The following is a 13,721-nucleotide window of genomic DNA, read 5'->3' as shown; positions in this document are numbered from 1 at the left end:
TTCAGAGGACACATTTTATCACGGGTATAGGTTTTGTAAATCCCTCTTCCCCCCAAACTCAAAAGTTTCCAAAATTCTGCTTTAAAAGCTTTTAAAACATTTATAAAGCAATAGTAGATAGAGTGATAAAAACATCAGAATTGACTTCAGAGAACATGCTATATCACGGGAAGAGGTTTTGAAAATCCCCCTTCCCCCCAAACTCAAAATTTTCCAAAATTCTACTTTAGAAGCTTTTAAAATATTTATGAAGCACTAATATATACAGTGCTAAAAACATCAGAATCGACTTCAGAGGACACGTTATATCACGGGAAGAGGTTTTGAAAATCCCCCTTCCCCCCCAAACTCAAAATTTTACAAAATTTTACTTTAGAAGCTTGTGTGTGTGTCTCTTTGGGCTTTTTGTGTCTCTCTTCGAACTGTGTGCATGTCTCTACAAATGTAGAAAAACCCGTGTGGGTGAGTTGAAATAAAAAAAATTTAACAAGAAATGACTGAAAAGTGTTATTCTTTGGTTCAAATGTAGAAAAAACCCGTGTGAGTGAGTTGAAATAAAAAAATTTTTTAACAAGAAATGACTGAAAAGTGTTTTGGAGGAGATGGCTTGATTGACAGGAGGATGTATTAGCGAAGTTATAGTGGAGGGCGACAATGTCTTCAAAGTCAAGGTTATAAGAAAAAAAGTTCCGAATATTTTTGTCGGTTTGTAGTTTACGCACTAATATCAATATCATTAATGATTATATTTGAACTTTCTCCAAGTTGATCAAATTGGTCTCTAAACGGTTCATGATAAAAAAATAGTTTGGGACATTAAAAAAAAAAATAATGTCATGAAATCATTTTCAACACTCAGAGAAGTTTTTTTTTTTTGTGTTATTTTTTATGTGTGTATTTGTAAGTTGCGTGTGTTTGTGTGTAATTTTCTTTTTTTTGTGTGTTATTTTTTTTTTTTTGTGTGTGTAAGTTTTTTTTTGTGTGTGTGTTTGTGAGTTTTTATGTGTGTGTAAGTTTTTTTTTTTTGTGTGTGTTAGTTTTTTTTTGTGTGTGTGTATAAGTTTTTGTGTGTGTGTGTAAGTTGTTATGTGTGTGTAAGTTTTTGTGGGCATGTAAATTTCTGTGTGTGTGTGTAAGTTTTTGTGTGTGTGTAAGTTTTTGTGTTTGTTTTTGTTTGTGTGTGTGTGTGTGTGTAAGTTTTTGTGTGTGTGTGTGTGTGTGTAAGTTTTTATGTATGTGTGTGTAATTTTCTGTGTGTGTGTGTGTTTGTGTGATTTTTTACCATAAACTCTAGTTTCCTATAAGAAAATTATGGGAAATAAAATTCTATCGTTCAAATGTGAAACTTAATTCCATTCTCTGGTTCAAATGCAGAAAAACCCGTGTGGGTGAGTTGAAATAAAAACAAATTAACAAGAAATGACTGAAAAGTGTTTTGGGGGAGATGGTTTGATTGGCAGAAGGATGTATTAGTGAAGTTAAAGTGGAGGGCGACAAAGTCTTCAAAGTCAAGGCTATAAGGAAAAAAATTCTGGATATTTTTGTAAGTTTGTAGTTTACGCACTAATATCATATCAGTAACGATTCGAGGATGTTTCCCCATTTATCGATAATCAGGCAATTTTCTCAAGCTCTTGGTCAGAAATAGAGGCTGTTTCCAAAGATTTAGAATAAGAAAAAATTGTCAGGTGTGGGACTCGAACCCACGACCCCATATGGGGTTGATGTTAGTGTTGTCAGTCAAAAGCTATGACCTTGATAAAATTGTCTGGTTATTGAAAAATGGGGGAAACATCCTTCAAAAGTCGACAGGAAGGCTCCACTTTGAATAAAATATGCACAGTCGACATAGGTTTATTTCATTTTTTAAGGTTAATTTAGACGAGGTTACGGGCGTGCCCTTAACCTCGTCTAAATTAATCTTAAAAAAATTAAAAAAAGATATGTCAACTTTGCATATTTTATTCAACATATCCGAGAAAGGGCTGGAGTGGGGCATTCCTGTCGACTTTTGGAGGATGTTTCCCCCATTTTTCGATAACCAGACAATTTTCTCAAGCTCTTTTCTCAAGGTCATAGCTTTTGACTGACAACACTAACATCAACCCCATATGGGGTCATGGGTTCGAGTCCCACACCTGACAATTTTTTTTTTATTCTAAATCTTTGGAAACAGCCTCTATTTCTGACCAAGAGCTTGAAAAAATTGCCTGATTATCGATAAATGGGGAAACATCCTCGAATCGTTACTGATATGATATTAGTGCATAAACTACAAACTTACAAAAATATCCAGAACTTTTTTTTCTTATAGCCTTGACTTTGAAGACTTTGTCGCCCTCCACTATAACTTCACTAATACATCCTTCTGCCAATCAAACCATCTCCCCCAAAACGCTTTTCAGTCATTTCTTGTTAAATTTTTTTATTTCAACTCACCCACACGGGTTTTTCTGCATTTGAAACAGAGAATGGAATTAAGTTTCACATTTGAACGATAGAATTGTATTTTCCATAATTTTATTACATGAAAATAAAATTTATTGTAAAAAATCACACACACACACACACACACAGAAAATTACACACACACATTAAAACTTACACACACACACACACACACACACAAACTTACACACACACACACAAAAACTTAAACAAACAAAAAAACATAAACACCCACAAAAACTAACAAACACACAAAAAAATTTACACGCACACAAAAAATTACAAACACATAAAAACTTACACACACACAAAAAAACTTACACACACACACACACAAAAAAAAAAAAACTTACACACACACAAAAAAAAAACTTACACACACACAAAAAAACACTCACACAAACACACAAAAAAAATTTTTTACACACAAACAAAAAAAACAACTTACACACACAAAAAAAAACTTACATACACACACCCAACAACGAAAAAAACACATACACAAATTAAATATTACACACAAAAAAAAAACTACACCTTTTGTAGAAAATTATTTAAAGACACTATTTTATTTTTTTTCTTGTCCCAAAATATTTTTTTATCATGAACCGTTTAGAGACCAATTTGATCAACTTGGAGAAAGTTCACAAAAAGAGAAAGAGAGACACAAAAAGCCCAAAGAGACACACACACAAGCTTCTAAAGTAAAATTTTAGAAAATTTTGAGTTTGGGGGGAAGGGGGATTTTCAAAACCTCTTCCCGTGATATAACGTGTCCTCTGAAGTTGATTCTGATGTTTTTAGCACTGTATCTATTAGTGCTTTAGAAATATTTTACAAGCTTCTAAAGTATAATTTTGGAAAATTTTGAGTTTGGGGGGAAGGGGGATTTTCAAAACCTCTTCCCGTGATATAACATGTCCTCTGAAGTCGATTCTGATGTTTTTAGCACTCTATCTACTAGTGCTTTAGAAATATTTTAAAAGCTTCTAAAGCAGAATTTTGGAAAATTTTGAGTTTGGGGGGAAGGGGGATATTCAAAACCTCTTCCCGTGATAAAATGTGTCCTCTGAAGTCGATTCTGATGTTTTAGCACTCTATCTATTAGTGCTTTAGAAATATTTTAAAAGCTTCTATAGTAGAATTTTGGAAAATTTTAGTTGGGGGGGAAGTATTACAATTTTTTTTTATAATTTCTGTATTGTGTATCCAAAAGGTGAATTCAAGAATGATATTTTGTCATTTTAAGATACGTACAAAAATGTATTTTACATAATTTTCTTACAAGAAACTAGAGTTTACGGTCGAAAAAGCCTTATTAGCTCAGATTTTACGGAAATAGTTTTATTTTTCGATCCAAAAATAGACTTAAGTTCCGCATTTGAACCAGAGAATTGTATTTCCATAATTTTCTTACAAAAAAACAACAACTAGAGTTTAAGGTCAAAAACCCTTAATAGCTCGGATTTTACGGAAATAGTGTGTCTGACAATAGATGTACGCAAATTCCTTTTCCTACATCTCCAATGTTTTAATATACATTCTAAACGCTTGATACGCTAGCTTACTCTAAAAAATAATGAACACGTAACAATGTAATATTTTTAATGAAATAATGCTATGTAGAATATTAATGCAAAAATATATTATGATACATTATTAATATCAATGATTAACTTTGGACATGTTGAATCTGTTCCATAAAATAGTTCACCATGTTCTCTCTTGATACTGTAGTTATTGTCGTCTCTTAGTTCGTAATCAGTAGAATAATCATTATTCCATTTTGAATCATACACAATTTTTACTGGTGTCTCATGAACAGGCTCAATATGCTTTTCGTCTTTGCTATTATTTGATTCATTGACTGTTTGATCAATGCCAGTAATGTTTGCTGGTGCTTTGTTCTTCATCGTTTCATCTTTATATTCCGTAGTGATATTTTTTGACAATGCCATTTTTATTTTTCTTGCAATTTCACTGTCTATTAACACATTATTTTTACACAGGTAGCAGTTTCGGCTCGTAAACAAGATATGGTTTATGATATTAGTAGCAGAGTAAGCCTTTCTTTTATAAGCCTTCCGTTGAATGCTAATACCCTAAAGTTGATGATTGGGTGTGTCCGTAGGTAATGTGTTACCTGCAGCAGTAGCAAGGAGTTGTACTCTATCATCAACAATTATTTTTATGTTAGCATTCTCTTTGAGTGCAATCATCACTGGAGATCTCAATCTCGCATAACCACCATCATAAGAGTTGAATTTTTTCGGTATCCCAAAGAAATTTAATTCCTTACTGTCATGACAATGCATGCATACATTTCCAATAGTGCTACCACTTGTACTTGTTTCATAGTTTAAATACTTCTCCTTGTCGGCATTCAATGCTACAATAACCTTGTTATGTGAACACACTCTATTAAAATGTTCCATCTTCACTTTCTTTTTTAAAAGATATGACTTATGTGTTTATCGTTCCACTGTGTAAAAAATACTGATTTAATACATGCAGTAGACTAGCTAGTGACGATAAGCGGTCATAGAATACCGGTGGGAAAGCCACATCGTGTCTCTGACCAATCATAGAGCGCAATTGTTTGAACCGTAAGCATACTTTGACATTTTAAGATAGATACAAAAAATAAAAAAATAAATAAAGTTGAAAATTTCGAAGTTTAAAAAAAAAATAGTTTGTTTTTATGAAAAAAATATTGAATTATTAGTTCAGATTTTACGGATATAGTTTTATTTTTCAATCCAAAAAAGGACTTAAGTTTCACATTTGAACCAGAGAATTGTATTTTCCATAATTTTATTTCAACATACTAGAGTTTACAGTCAAAAACCCTTATTAGCTCAGATTTTACAGAGGGAAGGGTTTTACGAGCTTCCAATAGGAGCATAAATTCTAGTATACTTGACTTATTGTATCGGAATACTATCACCTTAATTCTCTGTAATTAGAGGTAATATCCATTGTCACAGCTATGCAATAATCTTAGCGCGGGGAGTGGGAAGGATTTTATGAGCTTCCACTAGGAGCATCAACTCTACTATACTTGACTTATTGTATCGGAATACTATCACCTTAATTCTCTTTATTTAGAGGTAATATCCATTGTCATAGCTAGGCAATAATCCTAGCGCGGGGAAGGGGAAGGTTTTTACGAGCTTCCACTAGGAGCATAAATTCTAGTATACTTGACTTATTGTATCGGAATACTATCACCTTAATTCTCTGTATTTAGAGGTAATATCCAGTGTCACAGCTAGGCAATAATCCGAGTGCGGGAGAGGGGGACGGGTTTTACGAGGTTCCACTAGGAGCATAAATTCGATTATACTTGACTTATTTTTTCGGAATACTATCACCTTAATTCTCTGTATTTAGAGGTAATATCCATTGTCAGAGCTAGGCAATAATCCTAGCGCGGTGAGGGGGAAGGGTTTTACGAGCTTCCACTAGGAGCTTCAATACTATTATACTTGAATTATTGTATCGGAATACTATCACCTTAATTCTCTGTATTTAGAGATAATATCCATTGTCACAGCCAGGCAATAATCCTAGCACGTGGAGGGGGAAGGGTTTTACGAGCTTCCACTAGGAGCATCAATTCTAGTATACTTGACTTATTGTATCGGAATACTATCACCTTAATTCTCTGTATTTAGAGGTAATATCCATTGTCACAGCTAGGCAATAATCCTAGCGCGGGGAGGGGGAAGGGATTTACGAGGTTCCACTAGGAGCATCAATACTATCACATTAATTCTCTGTATTTATAGTTAATATTCATTGTCACAGGTAGGCAATAATCCTAGCGCGGGGAGGGGGAAGGGTTTTACTAGCTTCCACTAGAAGCCTGAATTCTATTATCCTTGACTTATTGTATCTTAATACTATCTCATTAAGAATCTTTATGTAGAGTTATTATCAATTGTCATAGCGAGGCAATAAGCCTAGCTCGGGGAGGGGGAAGGGTTTTACGAGTGTCTAATACGAGCGTCAGTTCTAGTATGCTTTAAGTATCGGATCTGTAGAGTAACATCTGTTTTCTTAGTCTGTAGTGGTAATATTAGTTGTCACTGCTAGGCAATAATCCTCGTAAGGGGCGGGGAACAGTTTTTACGAGCTTCCACTCGAAACATGAATTCTACCTTAATTCTCTGTAATTAGAGGTAATAACCATTGTCACAGCCAGGCAATAACCCTAGCGTGGGGAGGGGGAAGGGTTTTATGAGTTTCCACTAGGAGCATAAATTCTATTAAACTTGACTTATTGTATCGGAATACTATCACCTTAATTCTCTGTATTTAGAGTTAATATCCATTGTCACAGCTAGGAAAGAATCCTAGCGCGGGGAGGGGGAAGGGTTTTACGAGTTTCAACTAGGAGCATCAATTCTATTATACTTGACTTATTGTATCGGAATACTTTCACCTTAATTCTCTGTATTTAGAGATAATATCCATTGTCACAGCCAGGCAATAATCCTAGCGCGGGGAGGGGGAAGGGTTTTACGAGCTTCTACTAGGAGCATAAATTCTATTATACTTGACTTATTGTATCGGAATACTATCACCTTAATTCTCTATATTTAGAGGTAATATCCATTGTCACAGCCAGGCAATAATCCTAGCACGTGGAGGGGGAACGCTTTTACGAGTTTCCACTAGGAGCATAAATTCTATTACGCTTGACTTATTGTCTTGGAATACCACCACCTTAATTCTCTGTATTTAGAGGTAATATCCATTGTCACAGCTAGGCAATAATCCTCGCGCGGGGAGGGGGAAGGGTTTTACGAGATTCCACTAGGAGCATAAATTCTATTATGCTTGACTTATTGTATCGGAATACTATCACCTTAATTCTCTGTATTTAGAGGTACAGCCAGGCAATAATCCTAGTGCGGGGAGGGGGATGGGTTTTACGAGCTTCCACTAGGAGCATAAATTCTATTATGCTTGAATTATTGTATTGGAATATTATCACCTTCTCCCCCTCCCCTGCCCTCGGAAATGTGGGAACGAAGGGTCTCTGAGCCTTCCCCTTGATGCAGATACTTTCCCTCCAAAATTGACCCCCCCCCTCCCTGCCCTCAGAAATGAGGGAACGAAGGGAACGTTAGATCCTATTTTAAATTAACAATACTTATCAAACATCACTTGTGTATTATACAGATCACATATCTCATTAGCCCTTTTTAAATGTTAATCAAATAATTCTGATTATAGTGTGCAATTTTTTGTCTGCTTTTCAAAATGTTCGTATTTGTTTAGAAAGAAGTGTTTTTTATAGCAGATATCCCCCCGTGCAACTGAACCCCTGTATAACCGAAACCCCGTACAACTGAACCTCCGTGCTACTGAATCCTCGTGCAACTCGACCCCATTAAACTAATCCCCGTGTAACTGAATCCGCATGTAACTGAACCCATCGTGCAATTCAACCCTCGTGCAACTCAACTCCCTCAAAACACTTTTCAGCCATTTCTTGTTAATTTTTTTTATTTCTAAACTATTTAAAATTGACAACACTGTGCAAATCATCACTTGTGCATTATACAGTACACATTCATTCCATCTCCTCCAAAACACTTTTCAGTCGTTTCTTGTTAAAATTTTCCAATCGCTAATTACCCCTTTTTTTCTCCACCTTCAAATGTTCCTTTAGTCATTGCCCAGTTAACACTAAGATGTAAATTGAGTAATCCTCTCGCAATAACAAACCAAACCAGATTATACCCACCTAACCAGATACAAAAATGGTGCTCACACTAACTTTATTAGTAACTGGATTCAGATATAGCACAAATGGAATTTCAGTCCTACATTCACGGGTCTCTGCAAAGTTTTATGGGTTTCATTAAAATAATACCAGTTTAAAAAAAAAAAAATAAATAAACATGTATCCATGAGTTTGACCTCCAAAAAATGGGTGTCATAATAGAAAACCCGTCTGCCAACCCATGTATCGTTCATAGTAATAGGCAAATGGCCCTGGTAACCCAATTACTTGAAAATACACACACATATCCACGTGTAATTCAATGTGGATTTTAATTTATATTTTCAAGTAATTGGGGCCTTACTACTTACATACTGGTTATGGCCTGCTGCTGTGAAATAGGTAAACATGCTTTATTCTATGTGCAGATGTTCTTCCCACAGACCGAGTCTCTCTGCCTTTAGGAACCACTGAACGATGATGAATATATATTGAGGCATCCAAAGCTTGACAGTTCTGTTTACATCAACTGTTCTGTTTCTCTCGAGCTTGACTGTTCACCAACAGCTCCATAAACGTTATTACTCCAACCAATTTTTATAATTTAAATTTTTTTCTCCCTCTTCCTCACACTTTGAGGGCAGACTTGACCAGTATCTTGCCCCCCTCCCACCCCCCAAAAAATACTGGAGCTTAACCCCTGACTAAGTGACTGCGGGTCGTCAAAAGTGCGTATCAGTAGTATCCTAAGAACAGCCTTGGGTATTAAGTTGACATTCAGGAAGAAAGTAAGCTTCGTAATATAGAAAATTCCAGCACAACAGATTATCGTTTATGCTGCAAGACAATTTTAAAAGGCGTAACTGAATGCTCTATCAAGCCATGAAAATTGCAAGCCCTTTGACCGTAAAAGTATGTGCTTAAAAGTTCTTGAGCGAGGTAACCTTGGCTTTAGTTATATATCCATGAATTGTAACTGAAGTCATTAACTGAATTGTAACTGAATTGTAACTGAACATCTTCTCTCACTCTCAGAACGAAGCTGTTCAAGTTGGTAATATTTCAGTCCCCTTGGTCCGCAGTTCTAAATTTCAGTCCCCTTGGTCCGCAGTTCTAAATTTCAGTCCCCTTGGTCCGGCATACTTTCCTTATTAGATTTCAGTGGATCAGTTCAATTTCATGTGGATTCGAAAAAGGGGAATGCAAAATCTGGAAATGTATTTTTGGTAACACCTCTGGAAATGTAAGTTGGTAACACCTCTAAATTTCAGTCCTCTTGGTCCGCCGTACTTTCCTTATTAGATTTCAGTGGATCAGTTCAATTTCATGTGGAAGTTGAAAAAGGGGAATACAAAATCTGGAAATGTATTTTTGGTAACACCTCTGGAAATCTAAGTTGGTAACACCTCTAAATTTCAGTCCCCTTGGTCCGCCATACTTTCCTTATTATATTTCAGTGGATCAGTTCAATTTCTTGTGGAAGTCGAAAAAGAAGAAATGCAAAATCTGGAAATGTATTTTTGAAGCTGTTAGTAAACTATAGTTACTTTGTGAAGCAGCTCGTTAATAATCATCATTTTATTTATAATCCGTCACAAAAGAAAACTAGGCGTGGCCCACAGGAGACAGTAAAATTAAAGAAGACCACAAAAGGAGCATCAGAATGAAACACATACTTCGACAACTATGAAAACGGGACAAGCAGAAATGACCAAAGATAGGGAGACTCTTGGCATTCAGTAGAAAAATCACGAGTATGTTTTTCAATAGCCCCAGCTGGATTTACAAATAGATACTTTCTCTGCAGAAAAAAAGTTACTTGTCCATGTTGGCAGTTACATCAAACACCTTGCAAATTTAAAATAAAGGTGGTGAATTTGCTTTCTCTTACCATAATTAAAAAAAGACAAAACATGAGCAAAAGCAACAAGGAGAGGAACTATTAAGCTATTACAGAACTGAGAATGGTAAATTCTACTCATATACGAAATGTTTCAAGCCAGGGATGCACAGGGAGCCCGAATCTTACAAGCAATTAATATTTCAATACGAGGTTTTCACTTTCTTTCAGATTTGCTCCAATAGGCATACCCAGGTAAGCAGGGATGCTTGTAAAAGTAACTTCAGAGCCGGATAGACTTATGGAATTTATATTGGCTTTATAGTTAAATAGTGGAATAACGGGTTATCACTCTTGAAAACTCAAACCAATGTGCTTATACTCTTTTTGGGGAAGCTCAAAAGTCAAAGTACATCCTTGGAAAGTGCAGGAAAGGTTCAGTAAGTCATCCGCAAATGTAACTAGTGAGAGATCAACTTCTTTGAAGATAAATGTTCAGTTCAACTTATCCTGAGCTCAAGCAAGACAGTTATGGAACAAAACTAGAAAAGTAAAAGCTCCTTCGCTTACCCATATCAGGATCCAAAATAGCAAACTACCATCTTTAATGTTAGCTTTCAGATATCTGTACATCTTAGAAAAAGAATTGCTGTGGCATCAGCAGCTTTTCCTTGGTGCCTTAAGCCAAAGCCGCGTAAGTATATACGAGTCAAAAGCTCTTGCAACATCAACTGCACATAAAATCGAGAAATCACCTCAGTTTTCAATGCCTTTTAGCACATTTACAAGTAGAAAGAGAAGGTGCTCTCCACCCAAACCTCGCTGTTTTAGTAACTGGTTGGGTACTTGAAATTTATACCTGTATATCTAAATTCCATGCATATCCAGATTAAATTCATATAATCATCTACTTCCTTGGTTTTGACTGAGAACAGTAGTTGTACACATGGGTTTAAATCTCTCTTTTATATCCTTGTGTTTTAGCTATTTAATACTTTTTTTTCTATATCAAGTTGGTTGGTTTTATTTTATTTTCTTTTTTTTTAACCTTTTCCTTCTTGCCGTAAAATGTTTTGTTACCGATTTTTTTTTTCTCTTGTTTTCCCATTGGCACAAAGCACTTGCCTAGTAAATTTCAAGTTTCGGTAAAAATAAAAAAAAAGAGCTGTCTTTTCTTTGGATGAAAACTTTTCAGTGGGAGTAGTCTTTGAGAGGTTGTGCGTCTTTTTTATGCTTATACTTCAAATTGAAAACTGTTGCAGCACTCCGACTCAAACAAGGCGGAATAAGCCGATCTTTCTACCAAACATTTTTACAATTGGGGGATGGATCCACTACAGTTTCCTAATCATACAAACTGAAAACCTTTGCATAATTTGTATTTCAAGTGTCTAGCTTTGCATCAACAGAATGACAGGTTTCGGTGTGGGAGGAGTAGAACTAAGTGGTAAAAAAAGGGGGGGCTGTTACAGGTTCGACTGTCCTACTTTGCTTCTCAAGTGAAATGGATAGATAATCTTTGCCTGATTCTGCTTCAAACATGATGAAACATGTTAAGTTTTTCGCTATAAGGTTGACAACAAGCTGAATGGAAAATTTGGTTCTATCCTACTTTTTAAGGCTATAATGGGAAAAAGAGTAAGATTGCTAGGATATATTTTGTGGATGAAGGATGAAAGATTGCCAAAGAATATTCTTTCAGCCTTCCATCTAGGGTCAATAAAAAAATTGGTCGTCCCTGAATGAGGTTGGAAGAAGTGAGAAGGTAAACTTTAAATGAAACCGAAACTTTTTAAGAAGGGATAAAGAGGGTAGCTTTGAAGTTGAGGAGATTGATTAGGGTTGAGAAGGAGCGTGCCCAGGTGTGTTGACCTAACGCGGCCTGGTGTGGCATTGCATTGTTAGTAGTAGCCAAAGTATATAAATATTTGACAGTATGATCGTCCCCTATCTCACCCATTATAAAAACCTGGACCGAGGTGCGAGTGCTTCGGAGGACGTAAAAACATAAGCGACATTAGATCTTTTTACGGGTAGACAAGTCAGATTTCTCTTGAACGCGAAACTTTGCTTCAACGTTGGAACACTAAATTTAAAAAAAAATCTAATTTTAAATTAGTTTATTCCAATACATATATAAAAACTGGTAATTAGCTGTGTAGTACTATTTTTAGATGTTTATAAAAATTAAAAACAGTTTGTAAAGTGTCGGGTTGGTTTTAAAGAAATTTTGAGAAATATTCTCCCAAAGTGCATGCACTAAGGTAGCTGGACTGGTAGTGGTAGATCAAATAAGAGGAGCTGTTTGTGTGTGCTATTAAAACATAATATGGGAGGAGCTGTTTGTTCCCACCGATAATGAAAAGCCAGAAATCATCTGCAGTTTACTTACTGCTAATTATCTTTATACAGTGGTAGTAGCAGTAGTAGTGTAATATTGTCGATGAAAGAAGCTGGAAATAGCATGAATTCACGAAACTGTTCAGGGGAGGGTCAAAATCTATTTATTAGAGGGTAGACGACTTCCTTCTTTTTCCAGTGAAAAAAGAATTGTTTCGATGAGAAAACCAAAACAGATAGGAGCAAGAATACCCCCCCCCCTACATAAAATTCCCTGGAAAATTCCCCTCCCCCCGTAGAAAATTTCTCTCCCCCTTTGGAAAATTCCCCCACACGCAAAATTGAGCAAGCGAAGAAGGTACATCTCGAGTTCCAAGCGTTTACCCCGACCCCGGCGATTACCCCACCCAGAAAATACCCCGAAAAACATCGCCCAGGGAAAATACCCCCCCACGGAAAATAACCCCCCAGAAAATACCCCTCCCCCCCGCGAAAAATGCCCCCCGCGGAAAATAACCCCCCAGAAAATACTCCTCCACCCCGTGGAAAATAAAGTTTTCATAATTTGAGAATTTTTTGGAGTCTTAAATTTTTTATTTCCGTAGGGGGAAGGAATTTTGGTACTTGTGTATTATCCGCCACTCACTCCAGCTCACGCTGTGTAAAATTTGAGAAACCCCTAAGTGGAAAATAACCCCCCAGAAAATACTCCACCCCGTGGAAAATAAGGCTTTCCTAATTTGAGAATTTTATTTGAGTTTTAAATTTTTTATTTCCGTAGGGGGAGGGAATTTTGGTACTTGTGCATTATCCGCCATTCACTCAAGCTCACGCTGTGTTAAATTCGAGAAAACACCAGTTTTTGCGTTAGTCTCTTCGTTACTTTAGAAATAAATTTGGCCTATAGATTTGCATATGAGGGGAGGGGGGTTAGGAAAGGGGGTCTGCATGCAAAATCTGTCTGGAACAATTATTCTGCATATTAGATAGATAGATAGAGAAGTGTATTTTGAAGCCAAATATACGGCCATGAACACAGTAAAATGAAATAAATGAAAGGCACAAATAACATTTGATCAGCGGTCTCCATAAAACACTTAAATGAAACACTACATTAACCTAATAATATTTAATACTTGAAAAAAAACGGTCAAAAACTTGTAAAAATACTTTAATGAAACATTACATTTGCTATATACTGGGATTTTTTTTTTTTTTTTTTTTTTTTTTTTTTTTTTTTAGTTAACAAAATTTTCAGATAGGCCTACCTCATTATTCTTCTGTAAATTTTTAGTGGCCATTCTTAGAAAGAATTTTTTTCTGACTTCAAACTGTCCAAATACTTTACCCCCCCCC

The sequence above is a fragment of the Artemia sp. Qi Xiang Cuo genome, chromosome 4, assembly GCF_049724085.1.
Source record: "Artemia sp. Qi Xiang Cuo chromosome 4, ASM4972408v1, whole genome shotgun sequence".
Lineage (NCBI taxonomy): Eukaryota > Metazoa > Arthropoda > Branchiopoda > Anostraca > Artemiidae > Artemia > Artemia sp. Qi Xiang Cuo.
This window is presented reverse-complemented; position numbering follows the sequence as displayed.